At 41.9% G+C, this 19,716-nt stretch overlaps 1 protein-coding gene across 1 annotated transcript in view; it reads left to right on the forward strand.

Annotated features, from left to right (window-relative positions):
* Positions 1 to 19,716, forward strand: part of LOC307246692 (plexin-B2-like) — a 102,526-nt gene that overhangs the window by 21,037 nt on the left and 61,773 nt on the right. Inside the window, exon 2 of the mRNA XM_080022678.1 lies at positions 18,277 to 18,328. The gene's annotated coding sequence lies outside the window, so the exon portion shown is untranslated. The remainder of the gene's footprint in view (positions 1 to 18,276; positions 18,329 to 19,716) is intronic.

Here is a 19,716-nt window from a genome sequence, read left to right on the forward strand (position 1 = left end):
ATTGTAGCACTAGAGAGCCAGAACGCTCAGAGGGGCATTTGCGCTAGGAAGCGATCTGCTACGCAGCAGTAGGAAATTGAGTAAATTAAATACATCTACAAGAAAAACACACTGTTTTGGTTTGCTTTATTTGGGAGTGAAACTCTCACACATACATGTACTGTAGATGCTCACCACACTAAGAATCTCAACAGTCCTGTTCGTCCCCTCATTGTTAACAACAGTCAATTTTAATTTGCATCTGGTCAACTTCTCCAATCTCTTTCTACCATTCTTTCAACGGGGGTTTATTGACAAAGCACATTGTACAGGTAGAAAGAAAATGATACACATCTGAAAGTGTTTGTCTATTTGAGTGTGTTCCTTTGTTACTCTGTCAATACCTGCATTTGCATGCACATTGAGTTGAACTCTTGTAATCTGTTAGGGTAGGAAATGAGGGGAGAAAGTAAAACATTTACAGACAGCGAGCGTTTCTTCTTGCAAGTAGTTTTTCAATGAGACTGTAAAGATGTGAGGGAGCAAGGGGTCAGAGGTGTGCACGAGTCAAATGTTTTGTCATTGACAGGGAGGGACACAGAGGGTTTTGGAGCCACATTTACCTTATTAAGCGTTGGTCATCATAGACTACATTGGAGGCACTGCAGGCAGAAGTGACCAAATCAGATTTTTTGCTCACATGTGACTCATTTATTTTTTTCATAACCGCTTGAACAGCACAAATCACATTGAATCTGATATTTTCAATTTGGATTTGAACCACTTTCATATGTGGTCCTAAATCGGATACTGGTGGGATTTTTTTTGCAATGGGACCCCAGTCAGAACCGTCAAATCGTAACTCATGCGACTATTACTTCACTTTATGAATTGCACCGGATCTAAAATATAAATATAAACATAAACGCCTATGGTTAGACCTCATAAGTATTTGGGGTGACACTTCTGCTGTCCAAGCAAAGCTTGAGGGGTCGTATCGTAGCCGGTCTGTTTGACATATCGAAACAAATGGCATGTACTTCTGTACAACAGTGTGCTGCATGTGACTTCTTTGTTATTGTTCTTTTGCACATGCGGGTCAGGTTTAGGGCTGTTAACAGTTCACACTGGAATCTGATATTGGCCACATAAAAAAAAAAAAAATAGAAAATTAAAAAATTAAAAAACAGCCAAACATAATCGGACCTGAGCAATAGATCCAAATTTTAGCACCAAGGCTTGCAGTGTGAACATAGCCATAAACATGCAGTGGCAGCTGGTGGTGATATAGAATAAGAGGGCTAAAGACTAAGCGTGCAGTAAAACTGGTGAAAAAAGTTTTACACTCCACTCTGAAACTCCCGATGGACATAGCAAATAAAATCACCATCCACCATAAATAAAAAAAAAAATTCCATTATTAGTCGTTTGTCAAATCTCCACAGGGCCCAACACTAACCTTTAAGAGTGGCTGCCAGGCTGACAACCAGGCATTTGCTTTTGGTTGCCGAAACCTAAAATATGTTTGCCATTTTTATTCACCCTATATTTTGAGTAATTAAGATACTATGTATACATCAGCCTAATAATGAAAATGTGGCATAAAAAAGGTTTTAAAGCTTTATTATAGTAACCAAACAAAATTATTTGTAGTTAGTGTTTTATCTGATACTTAAATTTGAATCATAAGAGGGTAAAAAATACAAGTCAAGTCAGACAAGAGCTGTGATAACACTTACTCCCCGGGCGCGTCCACGTATGCTGCCCACTGCTCCTGGCTGTGCCCCCGGAGGAAGGACAAGCCAGGATGGGTTAAAAGCAGAGGATTCATTTCACCGGCCACCATCAAGCATGTGTGTGTGTGTGTGTGTGCAAGCATGTGTTGTGGAGTGTCGTGTGACGATTAAAGACTGTTTCTTTCTTTCTTTCTACTCCTCTGGTCACACGTGGCCTGATCACACTTAGCCTGTGTCGTTGTCTCTCTCTAACACCCACATGTGCTCACCACAGACAATAAGAACCTCAACAGTCATGTTTGTTCCCTCATTATTAACAATGGTAAATTCTAATTTGCATCTTTCCATTTAAAAGTAGTTTTCCACTACATAAGATCTGAGCCATGCTCATTATTAATGCTGTCTGTCTACAAAGATAAGTTTGTTGACTGGTTATTGTATTGTAACGGCTTTATGTTGACACATTATACCAAATTGAAAAGGAAAAAGACATTCCTTGTACATTTTTGTTTGTTTTTCTAAGTACACACTATAGTTTAATTTAGCGTTTTTTCTGTCTAGTTTAAAAGAAATTTTTTTTTCACACCTAGTAAGAATATACATGTGCATTACACAGTAATATAGAATATACATGCGTTCTAAAAGTTGAATTATTTAGGTCTTTATAAGTGGGGACAACACAACAAAATTTGGTCTATCAGTCTCTGTATCAGCCTCAGTGTGTCATTTAATATATAAATGTGCAACTGCCAAATATCTTCAAAGTTCTTGGAGTTATGTGGGCTAACGCCTACCCTACCCCAGCTACAATCTGAGAGCCTGTTTGGGGCCCCCTCTTTTCATTTTCTTTTTGCCCCTGCCTCATTTGCAGGTAAACTTGAGAATCTTATCCATTGCTACTTTTTCATAATCTGCATCACCAACCTCACCGGACTTCATCACGTCATCAACTTCTTCCATTAACAACGGGCGTATCGTCGGTCTCTTCCGGTGGTTCTTGAAAATATTCCGTTTCATTGTCACATTCAGGCTGGCTGCACTTGCTTTTACTTGAGAATCTTGTGCATTAATACTTGTTCATAATCCGCATCACCACCCTCAACGGATATTCAGTTTCATTGTCACATTCAGGTTGAAATTCACTGTTTGAAATGTTCTCCAAGTCCGAGATAATGCCAGTATCAGATTCAGCATCACTGTCGGAGAACTGACTATCATCGCGGGAAAATGAAGTCCAGTACGCGCTTCTTATAGTGACTACGATCTTTTGCACTAGTCCGATTAAGGTCCGCTATATGACTTGGATCTTCCGCTGCCCGCTTCATGAATCCATAACAACATGGAGATCAAAGTTTTTACAGACAAGTGAAACCGAAGGATCCTCGTCTTGTTTACGGAAGTGACGACAGCATTACTTCTTCGTTGGTATACGTTGGTATATGCCCCCTACACAATAATATCTCTGTGTCTGTGTAAATGTAGTGAAATTTAAAGGTTGAACTCTATCAAAACGGCTTCACATTGTGACTTCACATGACATGGAATATGGAGGAATGACCTTCATCTGGACAGTCGCTTTAAAGGAAACGATCGATTGGCGTTGTTCAGTGCTATTCAGCGTCTCGGTAAGTGAACTGTGTTTCACCATGTTATCTATATTTATCTAATGGGAATGTTAAACTCCCCGGTTTAAAATTTTTCTACTATTTATAAATCAAACTCGGATTTGAAAAAACGTTGAGAGATAAAAAAAACCACAAAGGAACACAAATCTGGAAAAATCGAATTTTCCTTTTTGAAAGGTTTTTTCAACTTATTTGGCTGTTCCTGGCGATTTCAGAAATGTGTGACAATGCGGCTTTTGCTGCGGTGGGTCACATATCTACTAAGATGTTTGCAAAAAAGGGAGGGCGGAGGGAGGACGGACAGAGGACGGACTCTATTTTCACCCTCCAAACCTCATCATGGAAATTGTGTGTGTGTGTGTGTGTGTGTGTGTGTGTGTGTGTGTGTGTGTGTGTGTGTGTGTGTGTGTGTGTGTGTGTGTGTGTGTGTGTGTGTGTGTGTGTGTGTGTGTGTGTGTGTGTGTGTGTGTGTGTGTGTGGTGGGCACATTCATGGCGAGCCATAAAGTTTTAAATATGTAATTGGAAATATTATTTTGTGCTTTGCGTAAACGGTCTGACAAACAGGCCCTTTTTATTGAAACTAATAACATTGCTGGCCACATCTCCACCTTTTAGTGATTATGTTACTATTAAATTAATAATAATTATCGTAAATGGGTAGAATAAGTGTGTTCTGGGTGAAACATACAGAACAACTGACAATATACAGTATGTGCCACAGCATATGCTGCATTAGGCCCTTTTCCCACATGGAAGCCGTAACATTGCTGGATAAAAAAAATATCCAGGAAAGGCAGTAGATAGTCATTCCCACATAGCCTCCTTTACGGGAAAGTTATTTATCGAGTCTGTTCCCACTTAGATGACTTTTACGGATGCGAGGTGTCTAATATCACGCGAGACTAGGCAACAGAATTGTTTTTTTAGACCAGCGCTTTGCTCCCCATCTCCCCGCCACGTGGACTCTTCCATCTGCTGACTGAGGGGGGACAGAGACCCCGGACACAATAACCCTTAACCAAAAGTTATTAAATCAGTGTGATCATTTTCAACTCTCTGCCTCCGGAGAATGAACATTCCCCACCCGCTTCACCTCTCTGTCTACTCTCTCCGTCTTGTGCAGCTGGCAGGCAAGCGAAGCACTTGTGCTCAATGTCCCTGCACGTCACACTACACCCCTAACTGTAAATTACATGGCTAGGGTCTGAGTGGCATTTTTAAGATGAAAAATAATTACATTTAAGATTATTAAAAACCTGTCTCCGTAGAAACTGGACGCGTTTCAGTTTCTTGTCTTTACAGCAAAGCTCCACAGTTCGGATCATACTCGAACCCGAATGTTTATTTTTTTTTCTTCACAAAAACAAATAATTTGTCAAATGTTCTGTCAACAACTTTGACAGAACAAAGACACCGGCTCCCATTCCCACATGACGCCAATATGGAACCTTGCAAGCAGATTTACGTCTTTCAGTGCAAATGGTAAACAGGGTTTATACAGTTTATTAGAGTGTAGTACTTCCCTTTTGTGTGGTTTAGCTAATTTTAACATCCCCCCCACACGCACGCACACACACACATGCATACACATGCATACACATACATCTGTCAACTGAACTTTGACCACTTTGCTACAGTTGGCCTGTTCACAGTTAATGGTCAGGGTCACAACCCCCTCAGACAATTACCCAAAAGTACAACTAAATATATATTTGTTTTCCAAATGTTTATACTATATGAAACTGACAATTCTGTTGTTAATAACTTTTCTATGCATGCGCCCTCCAGCACTCCACAAAATAATGACATAATGTCCAAAAAGACCGTGTACCTGAAAGTGTGAATAGTCCTTTTTCATAGCGGTTAGAGGTGATTAGAGATTAGCGGTCAATGGCCAGTTTAGCTGCCATGGGTTATAATCTTTGTGCCGCTATCTTCAGCATTTCAGATTTTACCATTCATAACACTATCTTGTTTATCTTGATACTGTCTCTCATCTGCCTTACTGTTTGGGAGTTTGTGTAAATATACAAAAGTCCTCAGCGCTATATTATTTTTCCCAAATCTGCCATTATAGTCTGTGAATCCCACTTGGAGACGCAGAGCATGAAAACCCATATTACAGTGTAATGTGGATTTTTAGATTCTTGGGATAGAGGATTGAGGGGTGGGTCTGCTAATTTCTTGACCCGTATGTCAACTTACAGTGTTATACTTTTTTGGCGATGTGCATATGTATGTTATGTAGACTTCAATAGCCAAGTACCACCAAGAACTCTGAACACACTGTGGTGGGAACAGGCAAAGCACGCACTGTAGTCCCCGAGGTCCCGGAGGAATGTTGCATGTTTTTGGAATGACGCTGTACAACTAATTCACAACAGATTGGCTACTCTATTGCTCTGCCAAGGGAGGGAAAACCCTCCTCTGTTGAGTTTGGTTCTTCTTTGTCTTTATATGGCTCTCTTTCTGTAAACATCTAAGGGTATCCCGCAATGCTCCAGGATTTATCTTAGGCTCCTTTTCCACGGTAAGGCCAAACGGTTCTCATCGCGGTTGGCAACGGATACAGTCGCATTCTGCTACAAACAGTTTGGCATTGATTCCGGGATTTTTGAACCCGGTGTATTAACCTTAGTAATGGGACAATGAAGCTGAACGCAACACTGCCGCAGCTATTGAGGGTGAGTCAGAGAAACCGGTTGCATGAAGCAAGACAGTATTGATGGCCATATACCCTGAAACAGGTCGTGAAGACAGCTGCAGGGGAAAATATTTGCCGTCCTGTAATGTATTGTAGACACAGACTTCAAGACATTACCAAGGGTTTACAAGCAAGGTAATTGAACATGAAAATGTGATTTTTTTATTATTATTTTTTTTTTTATTAAATATGCCAGAAAACCTCATTAATCGGAACTGCACTGGAATGGTGGCTGTTCTGGAGTCTGGAATGTTCCCTGGTGCACGAGGCCAGAGCGACAAAGTTTCGACAATGTATATAAAGACATACAGGCAATGACTTCATTGAGTCTGCCACCCCCCTGCCCTCCCCCCCATACACACAAAGACTCACTTTCTTCTCCTTGTATTTGTGTGTGTGTGTGTGTGTGTGTGTGTGTGTGTGTGTGTGTGTGTGTCCGCCAGTGACTGGATGGATGACTAGGAGCCATTAGCCCCAGTGAACAAGTGCCCATGTATCCACACACCGCCATCAGTCATTTTGCTGCATTGCCGCAACCCCTACATTGTCTCTCTCACACATGCGCGTGCACAATCACATCATACCTCAGTGTTATGGAATACAACACATTGTAAATAAGTAAACTTCTTGGACTACCTGCAAATAAAACACACTCGCACGCTTCCCGCACACACTCTACTCTTTGTGTGATAGCGTCCTACCCAGGGTTTCTGCTATTTTATTTTGAATATTCAATAAAAAAATAATATATCTACATGCCTTGATGTCATTATCTATATAGCCTGCATGTCAATTGTTTTTAAGCTTAGTAAAACGGATAATATTTGACCGGCATTTCTCCCGTTTCTCTTTTTTCCGTTTGCAGAGGTGTAGCACGTGTCTGTGTATGTTTATGGCAGGGGTTACATGCTTTCTTGGTTTTGCATGTTACACGTGTGTACCTGTCGAGAGTACTAGCTAGCATTTTGTGAGTCACCCTTGAAATCTGAATCAGAACATGTTTATTGGCCTAAGCCTATTTTTATGTACAAGGTATTTGTCATGGTAATAGTTGCTGCATTGTAGCACAAACAGAAAGGTAGCATAGAAAAAAATATCTTAAGTCTAAAATAACAAGAAATACAATGTATAGAGAATATGCAAAATCAAATCTATGCACCAGATAAAGTTAAATGACAAATATGAAATAAAACAATACAACACCATGGACACTGCTAATAATGGATGAGGTAGGCTAAGTTATTACAGTGTAATTACAGAATATTGCAGTTTATTACACTTATTGCACATACTACTACTGCTACCGCTACTACTACTGAGTTCACTGTGGGTATGAGAAAAAAGCCTCTGTCCCACATGGAATCCGTAACATTACTGGATGGAGAATATCCAGCAAAGGTAGTAGGTAGCCATTTCCGCAGGACCTTATTTATGGAAAAGTTCTGTATGGGGTCTGTTCCCACGTAGATGGCTGCTACGGCACATTACGTAATGCTCACGCGGGAGGTGTTTTATCACTTGACACTAGGCAACACAATTGGTTTCATTTTTACAGTCTTCCCGCCTCTCTTCCCTCTTCTGACTGATAGGGGACAGAGCCCTCGTCCCTGGACACAATAACCCTAACCCAATGTTATTAAATCAGTGTGATCATTTTCAACCTTTCCTACCCTCTCCTTTTTTCTCCCTCTGCTCCGCACTCTGACGTTTTACTGGTTTGTGTGCACTCACTAGTAGTCCACGGCAGTTCTAAATGTGTTCCAAAATTAAGAACAAATTTGTCAAAAAGTAAGTAAAAAAAATAAAAAATAAATAATAATAATATATTGGTGGTGGCCCAATGACAGTTCACCCTTGCTTTTTTAATGTGTAAACAACCAAACATAACCAAACTTGCCCAAATTAGCAGTGACAAACAGCATCTTAAATTGAATTTGTGCGGCCTTTTGACTGAGCGGTTTCCACATTGTTGTGTGTGTGTGTGTGTGTGTGTGTGTGTGTGTGTGTGTGTGTGTGTGCGCGTGTGTGCGTGCGTGCGCGTGCATACCCTAAGTGACAGAATGTGTGTAAACGTGTTCCTGTGGGTGTTTTCTCAGAGGGGTGTTGCAACTGTAAAGGTTGTCTTGAGTATGTCAACTCCCCCTACGGACCGGACGCGCACACACTCAATGGGAACCTGTATTTTTGTCAACAACTAACAATTCCCTATCCTGATACATTAAAATGCCCTTTGAAACAAAGAGTCCCCCTCTACCACCCACCTGTCTGTTTCCTGTAGTCAGGTGAAGAGATTGCACCAGAACAAGGCTGCAGGTCCAGACGGTATCAGCCCCAGGGTCCTGAAGGTCTGCGCGAACCAGCTCTGTGGGATTCTACAGCATCTCTTTAACCTCAGCCTGAGCCAGGAGAAGGTTCCAGTGCTGTGGAAGACATCCTGCCTTCTTCTGGTACCTACAAAGCCTAAGAAGTCCTCTCCATCTGCCCTCAATGACTATAGAGCATTTGCTTTAACATCAAACGTCATGAAAGACTGGAGAGACTGATATTGGCCCATCTCACACCTCAGGTGAGCACCTCTCTGGACCCACTGCAGTTTGCCTACCGTCCCAAGGTTGGAGTTGAAGACGCCATCATCTACCTGCCATCATCTACTGAAGAGATGGTTGTGGATTTCAGGAGGACCAGGGCTAAGCCGAACACCATTTCCATCATGGGAGAAAAGGTGGAGTTAGTGGAAGGTTACAGGTACCTGGCCGTTCACCTGGGCAGCAGACTGGACTAGAAATGCAACACTAAGGCTGTCTACAAGAAGGGACAGAGCAGACTCTACTTCTTGAGGAAGCTCAAGTCCTTTAATGTGTGCAGCAATATGTTGCATATATTCTACCAGTCTGTTGTGGCTCATGCAATTTTCTTTGCAGTCATCTGTTGGGGCAGCAGCATTAGAGCCAGAGACTCCAAGAAACTGAAAAAATTGATAAAGAAGGCTGGCTCTGTGCTGGGGGCTGCTCTGGAGCCCCTAGTGCTGGTTGTGGAGAGAAGGATGTTGCATAAGCTGCTCAGCATAATGGACCCCTGCCACAACCTAATGGTCAGACAACAGTGTGTCTTCAGCCAGAGGCTCCTTCAGCTCCGCTCCAATAAGAACCGTTACAGGAGGTCATTCCTGCCCACCACAATAGCCACCTACAATGACTCCCCTCTGTGCCAGGAGAGTCAACTCCGCCATGGAATGGCAATGCACAAGGTACATTTTTACTTTAGATTTGACTTCCACTTTTAAACTTTACCTTTCACTAAGTTAAATTATATTTGATTCAATTTATTTACATTATTATTTATTGATTTATTGTGTGTGTGTGTGTGTGTGTGTGTGTGTGTGTGTGTGTGTGTGTGTCCCCTTGCCTGCTTGATTTTGGTGGGGCTTTTCCTTAGATATTTTATCTCATTTGCCTTTTTGTCAATAAAAACGCATTCAGTTCGCAAATTACCTGGTGCCGTGTCCCTCCTTTTTTGGCATTCAAGCCAATCATAACACACAAACTGTAGGAGTCGAAAAGAGTCAAAAACATATTCCATGTTTGTGTCCTCACACATGGAGCTCACTTGCAACTCCAGAGCAACAGGTCTGAATTGTCTGTTATTTTAGTCCCAAAAGATTAAAAAGTTGATGAAATTATTCTGAGGGACATTTTTTTACATATTTAATCTGTTTGAATGGAACTGTGTTGTTGGGAACTTCCACACAGAGTGATTTCCTTCCACACAGACACCGTGAGGCAGGACTCCGTCTCAAATATGATTTGGTTAATGACGAATGTGATTAATTGTTTCAAAAGGCTCTTATAATATACGCAATATTTTTTACAATATACGCTATATTCTTTCTGACTTTTAGACTAGTTTACTTTATTTGAAATTTCAGGGAAATTAGCTGTAATTATTCTTCTGAATGTGTTGGAACAACCAGCAAGGAGACTGAAGATTTATTTGTTATTGTTGTTTCACATTAAAAGTCCTCACGTGTTTTACATACACGTGTCCAGCCATATAGGGTTTAAGGTTAATTTTGACAAGGCGCAGCTCCCGAATGGAGTCGTTTTTTTTTTTATTTTTTATTTAAATTTTATTTTTTCTGCCACCAACTGATCGATGGAAAAACTTGGTCGACTAAGACTCTTCTCGTTGACTATTTGGGGGCAGCCCTAATCGGCTTCAACAATTGTCAATTTTTTGAGCTTTGTTTTTGTATTATGGTATTATTCAATTGCGAGACTTTTGCAGGTTAGGTGTAGAACATTCACTAAGTCTTACCAGATCAATTTCATGTTATTTTGTTGGTGGAATTTTCTTACATTCAATGGGAAAACGGTGTCAAAAATTGCACACTCGCCTCCTATCTATTATGCCAAATAAGTATGTGAACATGTTTTGTATATCTGAAACAATGCTGAATTTAATAACAATATAGCATAACATATGCAGCTAAAATGAAAACAAATGCAGCTATTGCAATTTCAAAGTTTTGCTTCTTTAATTTTGTATTTTCTTTTATACACTGAAATCATCTCTGTGGGGGGAAATTAGTTCTCTGTATTTAACCCAGCCTAGTATCTTACATATTTGGGAGCAGTGGGCTGCAACGTAACGGTGCCAGGTAGCCAACTTCAGACCTTGAGCGATGCTCCCACTGATGCCTGACCAAGACATCGGTGGAAGCGTCTAATCCTAATGTGCTTGTCCTCATGGTGGGGGAAACAGAAGCACGCAGAGGCAATGTGCTTTAAGTTGCCTCAATCGCCCTGAGACTCCACAGAGCCACAGAAAATAATTGCTACGGAAAGGGTTAAAAAGAAAGCGATTGACAGAGGGAGAGAGGGAGGTTGGGAATGAAGGGGGCTGAGGGAGAATAGAGGAGATGTGTTTACTTTTGGAAATTGGGGTAAGAGGAAGTCGTGTGTGTGTGTGTGTGTGTGTGTGTGTGTGTGTGTGTGTGTGTGTGTGTGTGTGTGTGTGTGTGTGTGTGTGTGTGTGTGTGTGTGTGTGTGTGTGTGTGTGTGTGTGTGTGTGTGTGTGCGCATTCGTATGAATGTGATAGTTTACAGCTGAGCTGAGAGACCGTTTGCTGGGTTAGTGTGGGAAATACTGTATGCATATCTTTACTCCACTGGGACATCAGGTCAACAGCCCCCCCCGCCCTTCCTGATAATTGCCAGAAGATCACATACTAATGAACCTTGACCCACACCCAACAGCACACATTAACTAGCCACAGTTAAAAAAAATAGAACCTTGTTAAACAGAACCTTGCTCTGGTAATACACACATGTACACACACACACACACACACACTTTATTGTTTGGTAGAACATCTGAGTCTAATTAGCATTTTGAACATTCCTGAGGATAACAAGATGGTCACAGGGACAGGGAGATCAGACCTCGTACTTATTTTCTTCTGACCTTCTAGTGTTTGTGTGTATATTTTTGGCAAAGAGAGACACTTATGAGTGTAGTTGGACGCATTGAATGCCAGATTTGTAATTCGTCGTCAAAATTGTATACATTGTGCTTGGGTCTACACACACACACACACACACACACACACACACACACACACACACACACACACTCCCTGCCGCAACAGATCCCGAGAGCTATGACTTCTACCGCGTGGCCAAGACTGACATTTATCCGTCTGTCCATCTGTTCGTCTGTCTGTCTGTCTGTCGGAGTGATCGACACACATGCATGCAAATAAACACTATTTCACTCATCTTGCGTCATTTGATTAACAAAGCGTTGGAGACTGTGACTCAGTAAAATGAGTCGCTCATTTTACTGAGTCAGTCATTCTCAGGGAAGTAGATGAAAGATTGAGGAATATTTGTTCCTGAAAAACAGGTTCTTGTTCTTGCGGTGATGTCTTTCAAGGAAGATAATTTATTATATGTTTCTATTGTATTGTGGACAGTCTGTCTCTGTCTCTCTGGCCCTTTCTGTCATTTTTCTTTCCTTCAGTTAAATTTTATTTAGGTTACTGTGCTTTTTCTGTCAGTCCGTATTTTTTTATCCATCCATCCATCCATCCAGTACTAAGGTGCGTTATATTCTTGTCCTATGAACAACTCGACCTCTTTCGGCTATTATGCAGCTCATTTGCAGTGATCTGTGGGTTCTCTTAAGTTTTTCACACCGGGTTTCAGCCAATTTATCTGGAATCTTTCTTGGTCTTCCAGATCTGATTGACTTTGACTGATTGAGTTGAAACATTGATAGTTTTTGTAGCCTGTTGGTAGGCATGAACTGTCTTGACTCTGATATCCTTGGATAACTCTGTGGCAGGGGTGGATCTTCATTGAGGGTGGGGGTGTGGCACTGGCCCCCCTTGTAATCTGATTGGCCACCCTGTGTGCCCCCCCAATTTTCATTGGCCGTTACTGGGACTTTAGCCAGCCAGCACCCTAGTACAAAGTCTGTATAATGTGCGATTGAGCGGTATGTGTGAACAGAGCAATTGTCCGCAGCCTTCCCAACGAGTGAGTGGGCCTGTCACGTGTTGATGACATCTCTATCCTGCGCCAGTTATTTACCTTCGTGCGGATCTTCGTGCATGGAGCGTAGCTGCGTCGTACTCCTTTCTGCTTTACACAATATTCCTTTCCACTCTCTCGTTTGTATTACGTCCAAATACATGAAGTCAATGCCAAAAAAGATAAGTTGGTAGCTCGTCCTCCATCTTGGTTGTGCCAAAACTCTGCAGCGTCATTGCGTCGTATCCTGCCTCCTGCACACTGTCCTCAGGCACCATCCTTCGTCTAAACGTCCGAACCTAATTAACCCCGACATTGTCTGGAGTGCATGTGTGAAAGCAGCTCAAGATTGGGAATAGATAAATAATATTTGACAGCAACAAATAATATATAATAACGAAATAAATGTCACGCAAGCAGGCGGGTCTGCATGTCTAGCCTGTCTCTTTCAGAGCATTGTATTGTGAGGGATTCTGGGAAGGGAATGTTGTAGTGGATACACAAGAATACATTGCAGCTAGAAACCAGCAGGAGGCTGTCACTAAAAATTCACAGAAAGAAACGGTCTGCAGCCATACATATATTGCATGTATGTATGACTTATACTTTCATACGCTGTCCATCTGGTTAAGCTTAAGTTAGCATGAACATGTTGTTAACTATTACAGTTGATACAGCTATTTAGAGCTGCTAACGTTTGGGCATGTCCCCTGACTTTTGGGTGCGCTGCAGTAAGGTGGCACCGGCAATGGCTCCACATTCAACTTGTAGTTTTGTGTTTATTATTATTTGTATTGTTCTTATGTTTGCACGCACTGCACCGCCGCTCTTACAATATGAGCGACAAGCACTCCAGGACGTCCGTTTGACACCTCATATAGACTTTTTCGCAACTTACTGGAGTACGTGCTGTGATCCCTTTGTCCTGCCACCGCTGTGTTTACCAATACGCTGATGGAGGAGGAAGAGAAGAGGCAAACGTGCCGGAATTCTATGTATGTGTGTGTGTGTGTGTGTGTGTGTGTGTGTGTGTGTGTGTGTGTGTGTACTACTCACAAAAAGTTAGGGATATTCAGCTTTTGGGTGAAATTTCAGGATGAACCTGAACTGCACCATAACCTTAATAGGTGAACTTAATTTGATGTCTAAACTTTTGAATGCACATGTCCAACTGTTCAATGTTTCATTACTTTTTGCACAACTTGCTGTTCTCTAACAAGGAGCTGAACGGCAAAATTCACAACAGGTGTTTGATCCATGAATCGAACAATAGATTTACTGGTTCGATTAGAATTGGTATTTAAACAGTCCTCCTCATCATGCTGTTCACATTTTGACATCCTGAGACCAAGATGACACCGAACAATTGATCAACAGTACCTCGCCATTGCGAGGCTTCCAACAGGATGTTCTCAGACGGAAGTAGCCACTGAGCTTAGAGTGTCACAGAGTGTCATCAGCAGGTTGCAACAGAGATACAGAAAGACTGGAAGAGTCACAGAAAGGCATAGAAGTGGACGTCCTTTGGCCACATTCCACACTGATGAGCGCTTCATTGTGAACAGTGCCCTGTGGAACCGGATGATGAATGCCACTCAACTCCAGGCACATTGAAGGGAGGTGAGAGGCACCCAAGTGTCACATCAGACCATTCAAAACCGTTGGCATCAGCGTGGTCTGCATGCTAGACGACCTGCAAGGGTACCTGACCACACCACCAGGCACAGGCATCATTGTCTTGCATGGGCCAGGGAGCATTGACACTGGACGAGGCACCAGTGGGCCTCAGTGCTGTTCTCTGATGAAAGTCCATTCACGTTGAGCAGAAATGATGGCCGCCAATGATGTTGGAGACATCAAGGAGAGCGCAATGCATCAGCCACTTTTGTCACCAAACCAGCCTTTGGTGGTGGTGTTAGTGTGGGCAGGTGTGTCTCAATACAGAACTGCCCTACACTTTGTGAATGGTACAGTAACAAGCCCATACTACCTGAATAACATCATTAATCCAGTCATTGTGCCCCTGCATGAACAACACAGGCCTAATTTCATCTTCATGGACGACAATGCTCCAGCTCATAGAGGTCGCATCATTAGGGAACGGCTGCTGGAGACTGGGGTACCTCAAACGGAGTGGCCCGCACTTTCTCCAGATCTAAATCCCATAGAAAACCTATGGGATCAGCTGAGTTGCTGTGTAGAGGCTCGTAACTCTGTGCCCCAGAACTTCAATGACCTGAGGGCTGCCCTTCAAGAAGAGTGGGGAGCCATGCCTCAGCAGACAATAAGTAGACTTGTGAACAGCATGAGACGTCGTTGTCAAGCTGTAATTGATGCTCAAGGGCACATGACAAGTTATTGAGACATTGACATTTTTTGTTGTGGTATACCCACCACTGTTGTTGGCTTTTGTTTCAATAAATTGTTTGAGATGAGGAAATCACCATTGCATGCTTCTACTTAAATGCCCTACTTTCATGATATATCACTGTAGCGTGTACTTTTTCCATTTTCCATAAATGTCACCCGAAAGCCAGATATCCCTAACTTTTTGTGAGTTGTGTGTGTGTGTGTGTGTGTGTGTGTGTGTGTGTGTGTGTGTGTGTGTGTGTGTGTGTGTGTGTGTGTGTGTGTGTGTGTGTGTGTGTGTGTGTGTGTGTGTGTGTGTGTGTGTGTGTGTGTGTGTGTGTGTATATGTGTATATATATGTGTATATGTATGTGTATATATATGTGTGTGTATATATATATACTGTATGTGACCCACCGCAGCAAAAGCTGCTCTCTCGCGCATTTCTTAAAACGCCAGGAGTAGCCAAATAAGTTGAAAAAACCTTTCGAAGAGGAAAATTTGTTTTTTCCAGATTTGTGTTCCTTTGTGGGTTTTTTTTTTTTTATCTCAACGTATTTTCTAAACAGATTTTGATTTATAAATAGCAGCAAAGTGTTAAACAGTGGAGTTAAATATTCCTGTTAGATTTCATGGGGAAACAAGGTTCACTTCCTGAGACCCTGAATAGCGCTGAACAACACCGATCGATCGTTTCCTATATAGCGACCGTCAAGGTGAAGATTATGCCTCCATATGATGTGGAGTCACAATGTGAAGCTGTTTTGATAGAGTTCAACCTCTAAATCATACTACTTTTACACACATACACTGACATCATTGTGGAGGGGGCGTATACCAACGAAGAAGTCATGCTGACATCACTTCCGTAAATAAGCCAAGGATCTGGTTTCACTTGTCTGTGAAAACTTTCGTCTCCATGTTGTTATGGATTATGAGAAGCGGGTGGGGGGAAGATCTTAATCATATCCTGAACCTTAATCTGACCAGTGTGATAGATCCAAGTCAGTGTAAACAGCCTATACTAGACTTAATTTTCGGCGATGATAGTCAGTTCTCCGACAGTGATGCTGAATCTGACACTGACATTATCCCGGACTTGGAGAACATTTCAAACAGTGAATTTCAATCTGAATATGACAATGAAACGGAATATCCGTTGAGGTTGGTGATGCAGATTATGAGTATTAATGAACAAGATTGTCAAGTAAAAGCAAGCGCAGCCAGAAGCGAAAAGAAAATGTAAAGATGCCCTGAACAGGCTCTCAGAGTGTAGCTGGCGTAGGGTTGGAGTTAGCCCACATAATAACTCCAACAACTTTGAAGATATTTGGCATATGCACATTTATATATTAAATGACACACCAAGGCTGATATACAGAGACTCATATTATAGATAGGCTCTACACTTTGATTTGTTGTCTGCACTCCTAAATAATTCCACTTTTATAAAACATGTATATTCTTACTGTTAAATAAAGCCTTTTTAAAAACAATACGCCGTGTGTCGAAGACGCTATTCGACATTCCCTTAAAACAAAAGAACAATGCAGAGATTGCCCCATTCAGCAGGGTGTCAGCGGGGTGTCAAGTCCCCATTCAGCAGGGTCTCAAGTCGCCATGCGGTTGTGTTGGTCCTCCAACCATTTGCATCTTGAGAGCTTGCTGAATGAAGCCAAGTGTGGGGGGAAAACTTTGAAGGTGATGATCTCAGAATCACAGTTTCCCATACCCTTGTCATTAACAAGTCGTAGCTTCAAAAGTATTTGCTGTATTTGCACAACTGACCCCTTGTTTTGAAGCTCTGATTCTTCACTTTCAAATGCTGTGAAAACAAAAGTCAAGAGCCACCAAATGTACCTAAAGTCTGCAGTGGGTCACATAGGTATATGTGTATATCTGCCTGTGTGTGTATATATATACACACACTGTATACAAACCATCAATTACCAGATAACGGAAACACTGGTCTGTTGGCCCGTTCCATTCAGTAACAGGAGGGGGGGGTTGAAGTTTTATCCTGCTTAGAATTTTATTTCAGAGGAACCAATAAAAAAGTTACCTTTTATTTGTAAACTGAATTTAACGACCCTGTTAATATCCAATAAAATCACCAAACCTGAGTTAGAGAGCGCTCAGAGTGGAGCGCTTGCTGTTAGGGTGCCACTTATAGCCGGCAGGCTATGTAGGTTCGATGCAGCTTCGGTCCTCTCCGGGGCCCGGGCAGCATCAGAAGTGCTGCCTAATTGCCTATAGCGCGTGCGCGGACACAGTGCTGCCTTGCTTCCCTTTAACTGGGCCTAGCTGTGCCACTAATTGTTTCACTGCACTGTTGGGCTAAAGGATAGGTTTGCTATTTTACTATCCAGTCCTTGAGAGCTTGGCATTCTCTATCATAACAAGTAAATTGCCACAGTTGCAAGCAGTTTGCTCATAGAGGTCAGGGTGAAGTAAGGTCATGACTTCCTCTTCATAAATGACCGGTGACCGACAAACCATTTATTCTGGAACTCCTCTTTGAACTTTTTGATGTGTACATTGTAACCTGGATATTCCATAAATCTGGCTAGGAATAAGCGGCAATAACCCATTATAGCCTCGCTTACATAAGCAGCAACTAGCAGTCTGAGCTCAGCAGGTTCTCTAAACGTCACTTGGTGCTAAAGCAGTCTCACTCGTTTATGAGATGGTATGTGCAAGCTCTACATATTTAAAGGATCAACCACTCAGAGGAACACAGATCAAGAGAGAACGTGATGTTTTCTTTACACCTACACAGCAGGAATTACTGATCGAACACTATTTTAACAATATTTAAACACATGACTAAAAATGACAATGCTGTTGCATAAATGAAGACAGAAAAGCATCCTGGCAATTGATTACCAACGGCATAAAAAAACAATTCATAATGTGGCAAAAGTTGCCTTTCCACTTAAACTGATCCCAAGTTAGTGTTAAATTTATACCAAATTGTGGTCCGTTAAAATAATTTTTTAAGAATACGTTTAAAAAAAACTGATATGATTTTTTTTAAACAGAAGTTTGAAACCAATTTGGCTTCATGTTTTATTTTAATATAATTTTTTTAGATTTATATTTACTGTACATCCAGAGCCATACTCGCAACGATACTGGCACTTAGCACCTGCTATAGCCTTTTCGTTTAATCTGCCCCATCTGTTCTGTGTATTTTGTTTGTTCGTCCGTTTATCTTTCTTTGGACTGTCAAGCATTTTTACGGTGTTGTCTCCTCATTGTCCTGACAAGTCATATTCCTCGTCTAACAAAATGTACTCTGCCGAATAAACAAATTCTGATGATTCAGTCAGTTTTTCTTTGTTTCAGTAGAGGAGAGGAGGCACATGACATTGCAGCTCAGGAGCTGACACCTGAACAGGTAAAAACACATTCCTTTTCTTCTCTTCCCCTCTGGTCTTTCTTTTTCTCTCTTTCTTTCTACCCAGCTATCTCCTTCCTTCCTTGAGCTGGGACAGTATCCCACGCTGTGTCCCAGCCGGTGAACTCGGTGGTGATCTGCTTCAGTGTCCACCGGGAGGTTCAGGGCGGTCTCTCACCATCTTTTCTACAGTCTGCAAGAAAGTCTCTGTCATTATTTTATTTTTTTACAACCTCCATCTCCACTGTGACATGCTTCACGAGGTTTGTAGAACCGTGTTGTCTTTTTGCATCTCGCTGACCATGCGGTGCAGGAAATCAAGGCTGGCTTTGATCTCAGAAGTGTCTTTGAGGAGTGGACCAAGCATGTCCAGCTTCTTTTTTTTTTTTACAGTATTACATTACATTTAGCAGACGCTTTTATCCAAAGCGACTTACAATTGTTCAAACACCGACGGACGCAGCCATCAGGAGCAATTAGGGGTTAAGTGTCTTGCTCAAGGACACTTCAGCAGGAGGAGCAGGAGGAGCCTGGGATCAAACCAGCAACCTTTAGATTACTAGACGACCAGCTCTACCGCCTGAGCTACCATCCCCGTCGATGGCTTGTTAATATCATGCAAGACACTAACCTCTACAGCACTGGGACTTAAATCAATGAGATCATCTGTATCGGTTGCTAAGTCTGCCTTCTTCCTATTCGGTGGATTGTTACGGTCCTGGTCCTCTTCCATCACGTACATGTTATAATAATAATCAATATAATCCTTGAGGTCCTCCACTTTGGATTTGTGTATTGTTCTTTTTATATATATATATATATATTTCGCAATTCCCTTTGTTATTTGCCTGAGTTGGAGCAGAATGTCGGTGTTTTCGTTCGTGCAGCTGGGTGCCGCCATGTTGGATCTGTCCTCACTTCCGTCTTCTCGCGAGATCACAGAATGCTCCACTCTCCCTCCCCCTACTCCGCTCTTCCACATGTGGTTTGAGACTCTTCATAGGAATTAATGAGCCTTCCACTGAATTGTTTATTTGTCGGATTCAGTGTACAGCCAGCTTATGTCTGTTGTGGGATTTTGATCTGCAACTGCTGTTTTCTGAATATTTTTGGTTGTGAAGGGGTAGGATGCAAAGCGGTATAAGGGGAGAGGAGGGGCTGCAGCATATTGCAGTGCATATTGCATTGCATTGTGGGTCATTTGGAAATGATCAATGTTAATGTCAAATCCAAATAATTGCTCGAGACTAAATTGTGCCATGGGCCTGATATGGTCTAAGCTCTACACGCCTGAACTAAGCTTTTATTCTCGCTTCAATACACATGAGTTTATTTGTCTTGAATATTATAACAGAGACAGGCTCTGGTGTGTTCTGCAATCTGCAGTC

Source organism: Zeus faber, assembly GCF_960531495.2.
Source record: "Zeus faber genome assembly, chromosome: 21".
Lineage (NCBI taxonomy): Eukaryota > Metazoa > Chordata > Actinopteri > Zeiformes > Zeidae > Zeus > Zeus faber.